Source organism: Buteo buteo, chromosome Z (genome assembly GCF_964188355.1).
Source record: "Buteo buteo chromosome Z, bButBut1.hap1.1, whole genome shotgun sequence".
Classification (NCBI taxonomy): domain Eukaryota; kingdom Metazoa; phylum Chordata; class Aves; order Accipitriformes; family Accipitridae; genus Buteo; species Buteo buteo.
This window is the reverse complement of record NC_134204.1, coordinates 85,789,556-85,803,764: the sequence shown is the minus strand read 5'-3', so window position 1 is coordinate 85,803,764 and position 14,209 is coordinate 85,789,556. Positions and strand designations below refer to the sequence as shown.

At 38.7% G+C, this 14,209-nt stretch overlaps 1 long non-coding RNA gene across 1 annotated transcript; it reads right to left on the bottom strand.

Moving 5' to 3' along the window:
• Nucleotides 1-2,712: 2,712 nt before the first annotated feature.
• Nucleotides 2,713-12,746, bottom strand: LOC142027271 (uncharacterized). The gene is made up of 3 exons (XR_012649068.1): nt 12,640-12,746; nt 5,473-5,566; nt 2,713-3,375 (listed from the first exon to the last, which is right to left on the bottom strand). It is a non-coding gene; the product is annotated as an uncharacterized LOC142027271 (long non-coding RNA).
• Between the last annotated feature and the right edge of the window lie 1,463 nt (nt 12,747-14,209).

Here is a 14,209-nt window from a genome sequence, read left to right as displayed (position 1 = left end):
TAAACTTATTTACTGTACAAATGAACAGCTTTGGTGCACATTAAATGTGTTAATTTAACAGGTGTGTCGTTTTATTTCCTCAAATATTCATCGAAGAGGAACAAATGGTATTTTGACTCAAACTGAAGCACAGTAGACCTAGAATGTTTTTTGACACTTGACATGTTTATTCTTTAAAAAAAGAGTCATAATTGTATTTAATTGTTTTCTAAATTTATTTAACTGCTGCATTCCACTGACTGCAGTAACTTCCCAAGAGCAAGAGATGTGACTAAAATATGTTCTCCTTCCCTTTACATAAGCCTTTTTTCCAAACAACCCAAAGCTTCAAAAATGTAGTACCAAGGAGGCAATTTTTTGGAAAAGTTGCACACTTTGCTGGAAAAGGGGTGTCGCTCTTCCTACGTGGTTTTACCAAAACTGATAGCTGTGTGCTGTGCAGAGAGACAATGTCCACTGTGCCATCTGCAAGGCACAGGGTGAGGCAGGGATGTCCTCACGCAATTCTTCTTTCCGCAGGTGTTCCAGGTTTTGAGTGCGACACCTCCAGTGGGTTGAAAGGTGCTCCAGCAGGTAACAGGGGATCAATAGGGATTAATATTTGGCTTCCTATTCCACCAACCATTGCACCAGGGAAAAAAAATTCAGGGGTGTGTTTTAAGAAAGATGCCTACTAGGATTTAAAAAGTGTGACTTTGTGTCTCTTTGGAAGGGCATAGGTGCATGGAGATGAATCTGTAAGTCCTCCCAGGGACTTATCCTCACCCTCTGGAACCTGCAGCTGGTGCATCATATGGATCCGAAATTCCTGTAGGCACCTGGTCCTTACCACCCAGGTCAGAACAGACATCATCAGATATTGCAGCAATGCAGACCATTGCAAGAACCAAAGACTGGCTCGTTGTGCGTGAGAGGGCAATCCCTGCTTTTGTCCCTAACTCACACCAGCAGCATGCTTATCTGGAACAGCTCTTTTGCATGCAACCAGATAAAACGTGGGAAACACGTTCATAGGATATATTTGCAGAACTGCATATAGGCAGTGGTTTTAAAAATCATGTCTAAAGACATTGTAATTTGGAATTCATATTTATGTTGAATTTTACTGCTTAGGTAACCATGCTCAATTATGAGGTTAGAAGCTATTAGGCTAAATTAATCATTGGTAAAATTCCATGCTCAATGTTATGTTTGTACGTTCATGAAAAAAACGAAGAAGCATTTTAGCTCCCTAATCCACTCCTGCTCCTTGCAGTACATTCCAGCTGAGAAATGGGACACAACAGGAAATAGTTTACAATTTTTTTATGTGAAAGGGGACTATAACTGTCACTTCTGTTTAGCTTATAGTTTCCCGAGTTTTGCCAGTCTTTTAGCCCATTCAGATAGGATAGCTTTTAATTTATCTGTCGTCATTCATAAACTACCCACATGAGTATTGCGGCAGGGAAAAATTACATGAATGACTTCTGGAAACACTGACTTCCTAAGGACTGTTATGAGAAGTAATATTACTTTATATCCGCAGTCATCTTTGGTGTAAGGGAACAGCAGAGAGCTAAGGGAAAGAGTTTGACACACACAGCAGAGTTACTGGAAAAGGAAGCTAACTTATACAGTGTTAATGAAGAGAAGTATTTTTCCTTTGTGATAAATTGAAGTGACATGTGAGGGTGGCCCTTAAAAATCCTCCATTTACTCCCCTAGGGCAAAATCTCTTAATGGGCTAGGTCCAATTTCACTAAAGGCGATGGAGATTCTTAATTGGCTTCAATAGGCTTTGGATCAAGGCCACAGAAGTCATATAGATCAAAATATTTTCAGCTGTCTAGCTGGATGGCAATAAGTGGCTGTGTTGATAATGTTTGTGTGAACAGTTTGTGTTTTTATTCTGCTGTTTCACTGTGGGGAAGAAACATGTTTGTTGTTTATTTCTCTGTCCAATAGACATCTACAGCTTTCTAGTGTCATGCAGAGGACACTAATGCAATATATTATGCATGCTATCTATGTTCTGTTATGTCATTGGCTTTCACCTCGCCTCATTTGTCTATTGAGTCTGGAAGGTGGTTGAGGGGTGCTGAGAAGGGAAATACCCTAAATCTGTCAGAATTACTTAGACATGTTGATATGTTTTGAAAAAATGAGTACTCATTGCTGTGCGTTGCTTTTCCAAGGTAAATTTCTGAATTCGCACGTTAGATTCTTTAAATGTGCACGATTGCATTGATCAGCCTCTGTTTTATAATTTTTCCATGTATGGTATCAATAATATGTTATTAACTGAGGTTTATTAAAGAGAGATGCTAACTGTCTCAGGAAAAAAATGCTGTATATACTCTGATCTACTTTTTCCATTTCTGATTTTTGTTTGCATATTTATTTCATATTCCATCTATCCTCTCTATGCTTTATTAATGTACTTTCATTGTGAGATAAAACAAGTACAGTAGGAATACACTACACAGCCCTCTGTAACCAAAGAGCACACAATCCTATCCACTGTGGTATTGTCAGCACCCACACAGCACCATGTGCATTTTCCCAAATCAAGACAAGACTTTAAATGAAAATAGCCAGTTTTTTCTGGATCTTAGTCATGCAGTTTACTGAATGATATTCTTGTGAGTTCCCTTATCCTGTTTTACTCCTTTTTTTCCTGTGGAAAAATTAAAGGGAAAGACTTTACTTGAAAAAATTGTGACAGCTTTTATTAAGATGTTAAAAAGAAAGGGAGCTGCTGACTATTAGCCTGAATGATTAATATCCTGTGCAATTTAGCCTGAGATTGGGAAACAACATTTTCTAAAATCCTTGATTGCTTAAAGGTCTTGGACCTTTCCTATTCAATGCTTTTTATTACATTTCATAACACAGAATAACATAACATAGCTTCTATCTTACCACTATACCTCATTGCACATAACTTCTGTACCTGTGTGTAAGGAAAAATACTTCTTTATACAGCATTTTTAGAAATGTTTCCATTTAAAGCATATGCTTATTGATTCATGAAACCCCTAAAACTGTTCATGAAATTCCGAGAACTGTTCAGGTTTGCTAATCAAAGAAAAATAATGTCACTACTGAAACAGATACCTTCTGAACATCCCATTATAATTTCAGAAAATAAAATGAATAGTAAATTCAGCACTGTCTTGGCTAATTTATAAGGTGAAGATGTCACCAGACATTAGGTTTTCAAGTTGCTTTTTTCCAGCAACTCTTTCCAGACTTGGGCAGCAGTCGCTCATGTGTTGTAGACTGTCTCTCTTGCTTCCAAATTCTGGCAAATCAATAAAATAGACTTCATTTGCTATTGCCAGTAAAACACACACACAAAATAAACTTTCCAAAGGCTCCGTATCCTCTAGTCTGAAATAAGAGGGAGATAAAACAGTTAATTTAATTAGGACTCAAAGAAAAATCTGAAAAATATCCTCAAAGAACTAGTCCAAAGGATAAAGCACAGAAAAACAAAGAATACAATGGAGACAACTTTTTTTTTCCCTCTATGCGTATCTTTTGTTTTCTTTTTATGCAAAAAGAAGGGATGAACTTTGGATGTACTCTAGCCTGTTCTTTTTTTTTTTTTTTTTTTTCAGAGAGTCCATCATATCCCCTGCTTCCTGTGAAATGAACAGGATACTACATAGTCCTAATCCAAACCAACACCATATTGCTCCTTTGGAGAGGGACTGAGAAACAGATAGAAACAAATCAACACATGGTCAAAGGAAATGCAGATAAATACATAACAGAACGGGTAGTAAATCCAGTTGAAGAAATTCTCTCTTCTTCCCCAGTTGTCTCTCTTGTACATACATACACACACACACACGCACACACATATCTACACACTTGATTTATTTGTGAAACATTGTCTTCTAAACAGAATTTTGCATAGTGGAAAGGCAATTAAACAGAACAGCTTGAAGCTGCCAATCACTCCAACTACCAACAAAAGCATCTACTATCAAAGCAAATAATGTAAATGTACAAAAAAAAATACATTCTATCAAAGGAAATAATGTAAACATGCAAGTAAAAAATAAGCTTGTTTATCATCTGTCATAGGAAAGTATACATTTTTTAACCCTCCCCCCTCAGAATATGTCTTTCTGTATTCCATTACTTTAATTTGTCCATGTATCTGACATGGAAGGTAAGGAACAATAACAGAAGTTAGCTCTTCTGCATGCTTTTCTGTTGGGGAAGCATACTACTGCTATTGCAGGTTGGCTTTTTTTTTTTTTTGGCTTCTGGTGTACAAATAAATTGACAGTCACAGCTTATCATCACTTAAAGATGCATGTGCATGCTGGAGTTTACTGAAACATGATTGGCTGCTACATAAATCAATCTGATAGAGATCGGTCCCATGAAAAAAAGATAAATCATTAGCCTGTGCTTTTGGAATGTAATTCATTTTAGATAGTGATTATTGATGATTTCATTCCACTGGTACATGTACATGTCTAGACCATGTTTTTGTATAAAATGTTAAAACAGTGGAATGTGTTCATTTCAAGAAAGACCATGACGAAATAATGATTAAAACCTTGTTACTGCAACACTCCAGATGTAACATATTCATGCAGAAAACTTGGTTACTCTTAAAGTCGAATTCATGGCGTTTAGAGCAATTATAATTTAGCCTTCTACCTTGCGTGCAACATTTTCTTGTGTATTGCTGTAAGTTTTTCTCCACTAGAGTAAAGGTTCTGTGCAGGCACATTCCTGTGGCATCATTATGGTGATGCTAGATTTTGCTGGTGTGCAGTATGTCAGACTAAGCCATTCACTCAAACATCCTCAAATTGTGCTGGTTAACCCAAACTGGCTTTGGGTTAACCCTTGTGACCAAGGGGAATTTCTTCACTTGTGCAATAATTTTATTTCATATTAGTTGCCAGCTAAACACGTAACTATTTTCTTTTATACCATGAATCATGATGATGGTAACAAAATGGACTTTGAAAGCATCTTGTATAGACACCTAATGGTTTCTCACAGCACCGTGGTAAAGGAGGTGAGCACCCTAATGTCATTCTGCAGACATGGAATATGAGCCAGAGAACCGTAGTGATTTATCAAGAACTCATAGCAAGTCATTGGTAAAAGGGTATTTCTGAAACACAACCCTGATCTCCTCCTTCCTTTCAGCATGTTTTAAACACTGAATCACATACAAGTTCTGTGCAAGCTGAAATTCAGTCCCTCAGCAAGGAAAATGATATGTTCTTAATATTTTCTGTGCAACTTTTACTTGGTTTTAGCTTCCTTTCTCCCCCCACCTCTTTTTCAAACTGAACAATGCATACATTCCTTCCAGAAAGCAATCTCTTCTAAAATCAGCCAGTTTTGACATTATCTAAGCCAAAAAATAAAGCATCCTGAAAAACATTTAAAATATGAAAAACATTTTATTATGTGCATGACTAATTCAAAATCAGCCAAACAGAATCTTACCAAAATTTCCAGAAGAATTTACCTTCAGGCTGAGAACAAGCATGGAAAATTCAGTACAGTTCTTCAAATGTTTACTCTTACTGATCTCACCTCCCTGTAGAAAGCACAGAGGGGCAAATGAAAGATAGATGAGCACTGTGCTTTCACAATGGAGAAGATCTCAGTCTCCTGAGAAACATTCACAGTGGAGGAACTGAGTAGTACTGAGTTGGGTAAAACTCCCAAGTTCAGCGTAAAAATATTTCTGAAACTATTTCCTCCAGAGGCCATGGATTTTGAAGTTTACACCTTATCTATATCCAGAGACCTTGGGAAGAATCTTTCTGAGCTTGTATGCCTGCCTCTCTGTCTGTCTGTCCATCCATCCATCTCTTTTTCTAGCAGGCTACTCTGAGAAGATATTTTTTGCTTCCTGGTGACCTGGCTAATGCTGGCAGGTTTCGCTGCTGTGTCCCTGTAAACGACATGCAGGAGGCCCTTAAAGCAAGCTCTCAAAAGGCAGCATTTTTCACTCACTCACAGAAATCCTCCAGTTTTGCTGCAGATGTTTTCCTGCCATTCTTTGTATCTCCACTTTCTGCTTATACTGCAGTGCTCCATTCCCATTGGTTTTCAATGAATGGAGAGCTGGAGGAAAGAGGAAAGGAAGGGAAAGGAAAGGAAAAAGGAAGGAAAAAGGCAAGGAAATTACAGAGGAGGAAATCTGTAATTTTCTGCAATTCCCAACAGGCACTAACAGCAGTGTCATTTTTTTCATGGCCTTGGGGACACTTGCGTTTGAGCAATCACCTTCTTCTTGAAAATCTTCTGAGACAGTCAGGTTGTTTAAATTGGCTTGTTTTAAATGGGTATAAATTTAACATCACTTACAAAGGGTCTGGGTACTAGCCCAAGGACACCTTGCTTTTGTATCATTGGTTCTGTCATTCTCTGACTTTCTAAAGATTACAGGATTGTTTGCTATTTTGACAGAAAGCCGGCACAACATACATTTATTTCCAATGAAAAAGAAATAAATAGAGCTCTTTTATGGCTATGTAAAAATAAGGTTATTCTAGGAACTAATTGATCATACAGTATGTCTGATTTCATTATGTCTGACACTGCTGAAAAAGATTATGCTAACTACTAGTAGGTTGCTAGTGTGTTTAGAGTGAAATACTTAACAATATTCTGGGAAAATACACTTGTGTAGGCATCTTTTGCAGGGAGGGAGAAAAATAAGGCTTAATTGTTCTCAGTTCTGAAATCAGAATTAAAAGTTACTCTTTGCTAGGCACTAGGTTTATGGAAGTCTTTGAATGGTACAAACTTTTTCCAAGTGATGTTTTATAGAATTGCTTTTAAAAACCCCAGAGGGTAAATAGTATTCTCAGAATAAACAGAAAAATGCTGACCTTGTCAGATTTAGCTGCTGAAAGCCAAGCTGTTTTAAGACTTGGAGGATCAAGGGTCATGGTTATAAACAACACAGATAAAAAGAAAGAAAGGAAGGAAAAAAGAAAGAAAGCTAGAAGTAAAAAAGAACTACACAGTGAATATAAGTAATAAATACGTTGACCTTGACAAGAAGGGAATGAGATATTTATGCAAAAGACAGGGAGGGGGGGAGAGACGGCAAAGAGAGGAAGAAGAGAAAGTGCACAAACTGTACTTGGGAAAAAAATGTTTCTTAGAGCTTGTTTAAAGCCGGAAATGAGTCACTTTAGCTTCATATGTTTTTGGTTTTGAAAGGGGAGAAAGGTCAAAGCTTCTTTGTTTTAAATAAACTGGTCACTACTTCTGAAGTGTAACATGATAGGGTTCAAGAGTCTTAATGAAACTGGTATTTCCCTGACACCCTGGGCTGCAGCACCTCAGCAGTTGCATGGTCATGTATTGTAAGCCCAGGGAGTTTTATAAACAAAGGCACGGCAGAGCGTGACTTTGCTCATGACCTTCATACCCTGGTGCTCCTGTGGCAGCCATATGGGCAGTGTGATGGCTAAATTTGCCACCACTTATATACTTTCACAAATTGCAGCTGCACACATGGCCCTCCACCATCATGCTCAGAAACATGAACCTGAGCCCTGTACGACACCTCTTTCCAAAACGATTCTGATCGGCTAAAGTTTCATAGAAAACAAAGTGCAAGAGACAGTCGAAGTGAAACCAGAAATTAAAACAGCCATTGCAAAGAAAGGTAGCAGGAGCGCTGTGGAAAAAAACCCTAACCCCAAAAGAGCAATGCAAGTTTAAACTAGGCTGTTGGTGGAAGTGTGTTTGCTGAGGCTCAGGGTTTACCAGAAACACCACTCCTTGGTCTACTGGGTGTTTTTTTATACCTCCCAGCTTCTACATCTAATGTACTCAGCTACACCCAGTTCCCACTGCAAGCCAAGAAACACTTGCAGAGGGAAGGGGGTAACAACGAAGAAATCAGGTAGCTGATTTTCCAGGGCAATACCTTGAGCACTGTCTTGCAGTGAAGGAACAGATGTTAAAGGAATATCTTCAGGCTGTCTGAACAGAAAAGGGAATAGAAGTGTCCTGCATCAGATTAAAGTTCAAAAGAAAAGCCCATGAGCAGGACAGGAGAGGACAAACTCCACTGAAAATAAATGGAGCAATCTCCTCTTTTCCTATTGTTCAAATTGTGCTTCTCACTACTTAAACTTTTGTTTCCCTGTTCTTCTGCGCAAATGTAAGACTTCTTATCCTTGTCTCAACTCTCAAACCACCACTCCTTCCTTCCTGAGTTTGTTTCCTGCCATGCTTCTGGCAATGTACCTCTTCCAAATTGAGAATTCCTCCTCATTTTGTTTGCTGTTTAATGTTGCCACTTGTGCTTAATGCAAGATACCGAGCTGTGTCTGTTATACATCACTCCTTTGTTTTTTGATCACTTTCCAAGCTTTACCTCTTGGATAATACCCTAAAGTCTATATAGAATAATATCCATCTAAAACTTCTTCCCTATATTGCTCCTGTAATTATTTTACTATTAGACTAAATGTTCTTTAGGAGAGTCATTTCTTCTTCTGGTGTTCATAATGTATCTGCTGTAAAAGGCCATCTGTTCCCAGAACACTAGAAACAACAATGGAAGAGCACACTCATACAATAATGTGGGGATATGTATCACTGGCAGCAAAATTGAAAGGCAATTATGGTAATGAAAATTGTGAACTTTCAAAATGACCAGCTTCATTATTCTTCGTGGCATCAATCCCCAAACTGGGACAATTACTCAGTTTACAATAAAACTAAATAAAAGGTGACTGATTCATTGGACATTAGCTGTTTCAGAGCTAGCTTCATGCTTGCTGTTAGAAGTAGCACTTGAAATAGCATATTATGCAGAAACACCCCAAGAGTCTGGATTTCCTACTTTGACCTTGCTTCAACATGCAGCTCTCTATTGTGCCCACTCCTTTCTTTCTGGACTTGAACCAATTTGCCATTCATTCAAAACTGGCCAATAATCAGAGGTAACCAATTCCTCTCCTGTTTACTTGTTTGACTTTTCCGCCTACTTTTCTATCTACTCGTGTCTGCCCCAGAGTTATCTCCACTTGTGCCTGAAAGAAGTCAGCCTGCCTCTTACTGCCATGATAATGAGGCATCTGAATCTCCGAGGATGCACTGGTCATGCAAATGTCATAAAGGTGAAGTGTGGTCATTGAACAGAACAGAACTGTAGTTCTTGTAGCCAACCCTACAAACACAAACTATGCCTATAGATTTGCAGAAGCCAGGAGAAAAAAAAAAGCCATAATCATTTCAGCTTGTTTCCTGAGTACAGGACAGACAACTCAAACTCTCCAGCAGTTCACTGCTGTTTCCAGGTTTCTAACAGACTGAAGAGATTCTTGATTAGAAACCACCCATCAGTAAATACTACACTGTGCTGGTGGTACAAGGGAGGGTGTTGGTCTTTATTCTGCTCAGTGGACCAGGCTGAAACACTGCTTTCTCATCTTGAAACACTTTATGATCATCTTCAAATAAATTGATGTTGACAAGGCATCACTAAGTCATGTTATCCTGCTTATCCACTTGTTGGAAAAAAAAAAATTGAACAAAATGAGAAAATATTCGGACCTATGACAAGCTTTTCCAGACATTGAAAGTGCATGAGAATTAATCTGCAGTCCTTTTTTTTTTGACCCTGCAGAGGAGGAGAGACGCAATGTAAAATACTAGCTTGCTTCCCCCCTCAATTCTAAAAACAATGCACTTCTTACAGGTTCAGAAAAGCTTCAAATATGTCATTGATCTCTGTGAATTTCTAAACCTTTTGAAAGTTTCTTTCTTATTGAAAAGTCATCAGATTAAGCCCTAAATTGAAGAAGGATGTTCCTGTGAGTTAAAGCATTGGACTGGGACTCAGAGACTCACATTTCAAGCCCTGGATCTGCTATAGACTTATTTTGTGATTTTGGTTGTGATCCAGCAATGCACTTAAATTGGTGTTTAATTTAAAACCTTGCAGTAGTCCCATGAAAGTTAAGCACAGACTTAAGTCTTTGTTGAATGGGAGATTTAGTCTGTCTGAGCTCATTTCTCTAGCTGTAAAATCGGGAAAATACTTACATTCTGCCATAGTTTATTTTTACAGAAAACCTTCTGGTGCAAAAACTGTATCTTCTTCTGATCTGTGCAACACTGAGACTGACTGATGTCAGCTGGAGCCTGTAAAGATTACTATGCTGCAAAGCAACGATAGTCAATGAATTAGCTTCTTCTCATCCTCTGGAAGCAATATACCACCACAAAAATATCGTTTGCACAGAGGCTTCATGGGGAGGGGGCAAGGGGGCAAGGGGGCATTTACCAGCTTCTCTTTGCTTGCATCCTTGTGGTTTAAATGCCCCTCTCTGCCTGGCTGCTGTCCCACCATTTCTAGCTGCTAGCTGGGAGAGGAGTCAAGCTGCTCCTTCAGCAGCCAGTGGTAATTGCTGCAGTGCGAGGCAGCTGGCAGACTAATGTACCTACACTAAAGCTTTGGCCTGCAGCTTGGGAAGGAAATTGAATGAATTTGCAATCTTTTGTCTTATTTGTTAATATTTTACAATTTCTTTCGATAAATCTCTTTTCCCCTTTATGCTGTGTTGCATGGGGCCTCCCAATGCCTCATTTATTATTTGACAGGTCTATGCATGCTTCAAACAATGGATTGTGAAGTTGCTATACTTTTCCAAACACAGTTAGAAATTTTGTTCACAGAGTGAGAAAAAGTGCTCACGAGTAAGAAGGATGATTAATTTCCACAGCAGCACTGAGAGTATGTAAGCAATACAAATTGTGAGTATTTTACTTTAATTTAAGGCTTAATTGAATCCTTAAAGATCCTTTGAATACATTCTGGCTACATATATGACAGACTGCACGTTACATTGCATGAGGGGCATTATAAGTAAAAGTATTTATCTTTTCTCCTTAAGATTCTTTACTTATGCAAAACCACAGAGGGAAATCCACTTTGTGCCTGTGTGTGAGACAGCCTACCTGAAATTTCTCAGACAGGGCCCGAGGTCTCTAAGACCCACAACCTCTCCCTTGTTCTCCTCATTCATCAAAGAGCCCATGAGCTAGCTTCTGCATTTGGATGACAAGCGGGAGATTGCCAATTGTCTTGGAAATGTAAAATAAACACTTTTTCTACATATGTTAATGCCATTGTTTATTGACTACTTACTCAGCTTGGATGTAATTGGGGTCATTAGGGAAACATAAGCAGCTCAGTGCCTGTCAATACCTGACCTTTAAAATATTCAGTACATTCAGTGTTACATGATGTTTAACAAGCTGGCCTTTTCATGTGAATGCAGCTGTTGTTGCCATGCAAGCAGGAATGAAGGTGCTGTTCCTCCTCGCAAACTTTTTAATTTTTTTTTTTTTTTCCCCTTCATCCGTGGTGTTGAAGTAACTTGCAACAAAATAAATCTCACCACTGAAAATTTAGTTTGGATCCACAGCCTTTGGAAAAAAGTGAAAACCAGTTTCATGTGAAAGAAGCCGGGGGGGGGAGGGAAGGGGGAAAGCAACTCCAAAGCAGCAAAGTGAAAAAGGGCCAGGATGTTAAACTCAGTTTAACTGAGAGTGTCTTCATGCATTATGACATTTGGCAAATGTAAATCAAGCCACCTTCAGGATGTCACAAGCAAAATTTTCAACAGTGGTTCTGATGACTGAGGGGCTGTTGAAGAATCTCTCATCAGCAGACCATAAAGACTAAAGCGCAAGCTATCACTAACGTGCAGATGTTATCAGGATGTGACTTCAGCACAGCTATGCATCCCGATGGAGAGACAAAACTGCAGATGTTTAACGCATTATCGTGGAAACTAACTGCAAACTATTCTATTTTAATTATTTAAATTTTACACAAAAGAGATATTCTATGTCTTCTGCCTCTATTGCCGGGAGTGCAAGTTAACAGTTCCTGTAAATAAAAGCAAACAACTTTTTCACCGAGCTAATTAAAGCTGTTAATATTTCTGAGCAGGCTGATAGATAAATGTTTCCATTTCAAATTACTCTTTGAAACAAACAAACAAACAAACAAAAAGAAAAGCCCAGACATCCTGCGTTCAAAGAATGAAACAAACAATGTTATTCTCTTTTAACAGAGAAGTAACAAGAAACCTGAGTATGTTCAGACAATGGAGGCATATTTTTACAACGTAGATCAGGAAGAAAAACAAAATAGAAAGACAAAGTGACAAAATAAGTTTAGACGATAAAAGTTAAGTCCAGTAATTTTAAATCAACATTTGTGTGAAGTACAAAACACAGTAAGAAACCAGTTATATGAGCTTTAGCCCTTGTGAGTGATTTTATCTACTGGGCATGAATTCTCCGGATGGCTTTTTCCACAGTTTTCACCATCCTCAGAAACTTCTGAGTCTGGGGAAGGAAGGAAAATTGTTATGGAAGGGCTGCTAGCACAAGGTGAAATTGTGAGACCACAAGTTCTCTATAGCAAATACGAATTCCCCCTTTTTTTACCGACTTTTCAGTTCCACAGGCTGTTCTTGCCACATTTTAAAAAGCTGGAAGTCAAAGGCTTTAGTGACATTCCTGGATAGGAGGATCAACGGATCCTTTAACGAATAAAATAAACAAAATATTAGAATGAAGCAAAACCGCAAAACAAAACAAGAAAACGAAATAAAATACCTTTGGTGCTATTCCCTCGCCAAACGGTATGATTGCCTTCAATATTCAATCAATTGTTTTGCTCTGCTCGGAGTGTAAGAGTTGTGGTTGAAATAGGTCAGTTTACTAGTGCCCTCTTCTGCTTTACACTGGTCTCTGCTGCCCTCCTCTAACCTCTGCTCCCCCTCCAGCAGTTTCTGTTCTTTCACTCACTGATCCAGCAGGACCTTGGCCCCCTCAGGTCCCTCATGTCAAACAAGCAGGCATCTACTACATAACACGGCCTGAAGGTGACTGCACAGGGAGAGGGAGAGCTAGAGAGAGAAAGAAAGTCCTTGGAAAAGCAGGATGGCATCCCTGAGCAAAAATACATCAATCATGCCAGTCCAGCTATCTCAATTAACCCTTAGTTAAGCTGGGACCTCCTGGAGAAACTGAAAAGAGTTTGAGGGAATAAGAGATGCTATCTGCCACAAGGATTACCACTCTACACGTGGATCAAAGACAATTCCACATTTTACCCTAGTGATTAGCTGTAATTAAATAAAGTAAGTCTGTTTAAACTTCATTAGCAGCAAGACGTTTGCTACAGCAGAGTGGGCACAAATCATCCATTCTTAATTAAAAGATAATCCACAGGATGACCATAATCTTCTTCTAAAAATACACCATTTCCCCCTGAAAGATTTCTTCATCAAATAAGGATAAATAACAGTTTCTCTGTGTTTAAGCTATGAAGGAATGGATGCTCCTTCCCGTTTGCTTGAGTGAGTGCTGAATGTGCCTGATAACATCACTTTGGCATGCTATTATCTAAAATGGTAGAATACCTCACTTCAGCAAAGTCTGACATAAATCTTTGAAAACAAAGACATTGCATATGTATGAGCTGAAATAGATATGACAGTGTTGGCACATTAATATTCCTGTCACTGGGGGGTTTCAAACTTTTAAGTAGATGATATCAATGAATTCAGGCTGTAGCTGGTGGAAGAGGGCAATGTACTGTAGGACAATTATTAATTTCGTACAGCCAAACATATTGAAAAAGCATATAATAGTGTCCAAAGTAGATCACAGTGCAGACTTTCAAGAACAATTAAGAGGGACAGAAATCAAGACCCCTCTGAGCCCTACTGCTACTCAGTTCTGGGAGGATCAGTCCTAATCAACAGCAAAAGGACATCTCCCTTTCTGCTGCTGCAGTCGCTGTGGTGGTGCATGGACAACATATGTTTTCAATTATCCCATAACAGCCCTCATTAACAGTAACTGCAGTGCCTAACTGAACAGTTCTCTGCCTAGTTGCATGTGGTCTGAAAATGATCTTAATGTAGCATGATACAGGGATATTCAGTTGTGTTTTTTTATTGCTTGATGTGAAAAACATCTACTTCACCCTGAGGTGAGAAGTGGTAGAGTATGTAGAAGTAGATGTTAAGAAAAAACCAGCATACCAGCTTCTTCTCAGCATCAGCAAAGCTGAAAAATTCCCATTCCATTCTGAGGAGCAAGAAAAATGTGTAAAATCTCTTTATTTATGGTCCTTTTGGCTAGTATGTACACTGGTTCCTCAGGTCTGCCCCTTGTG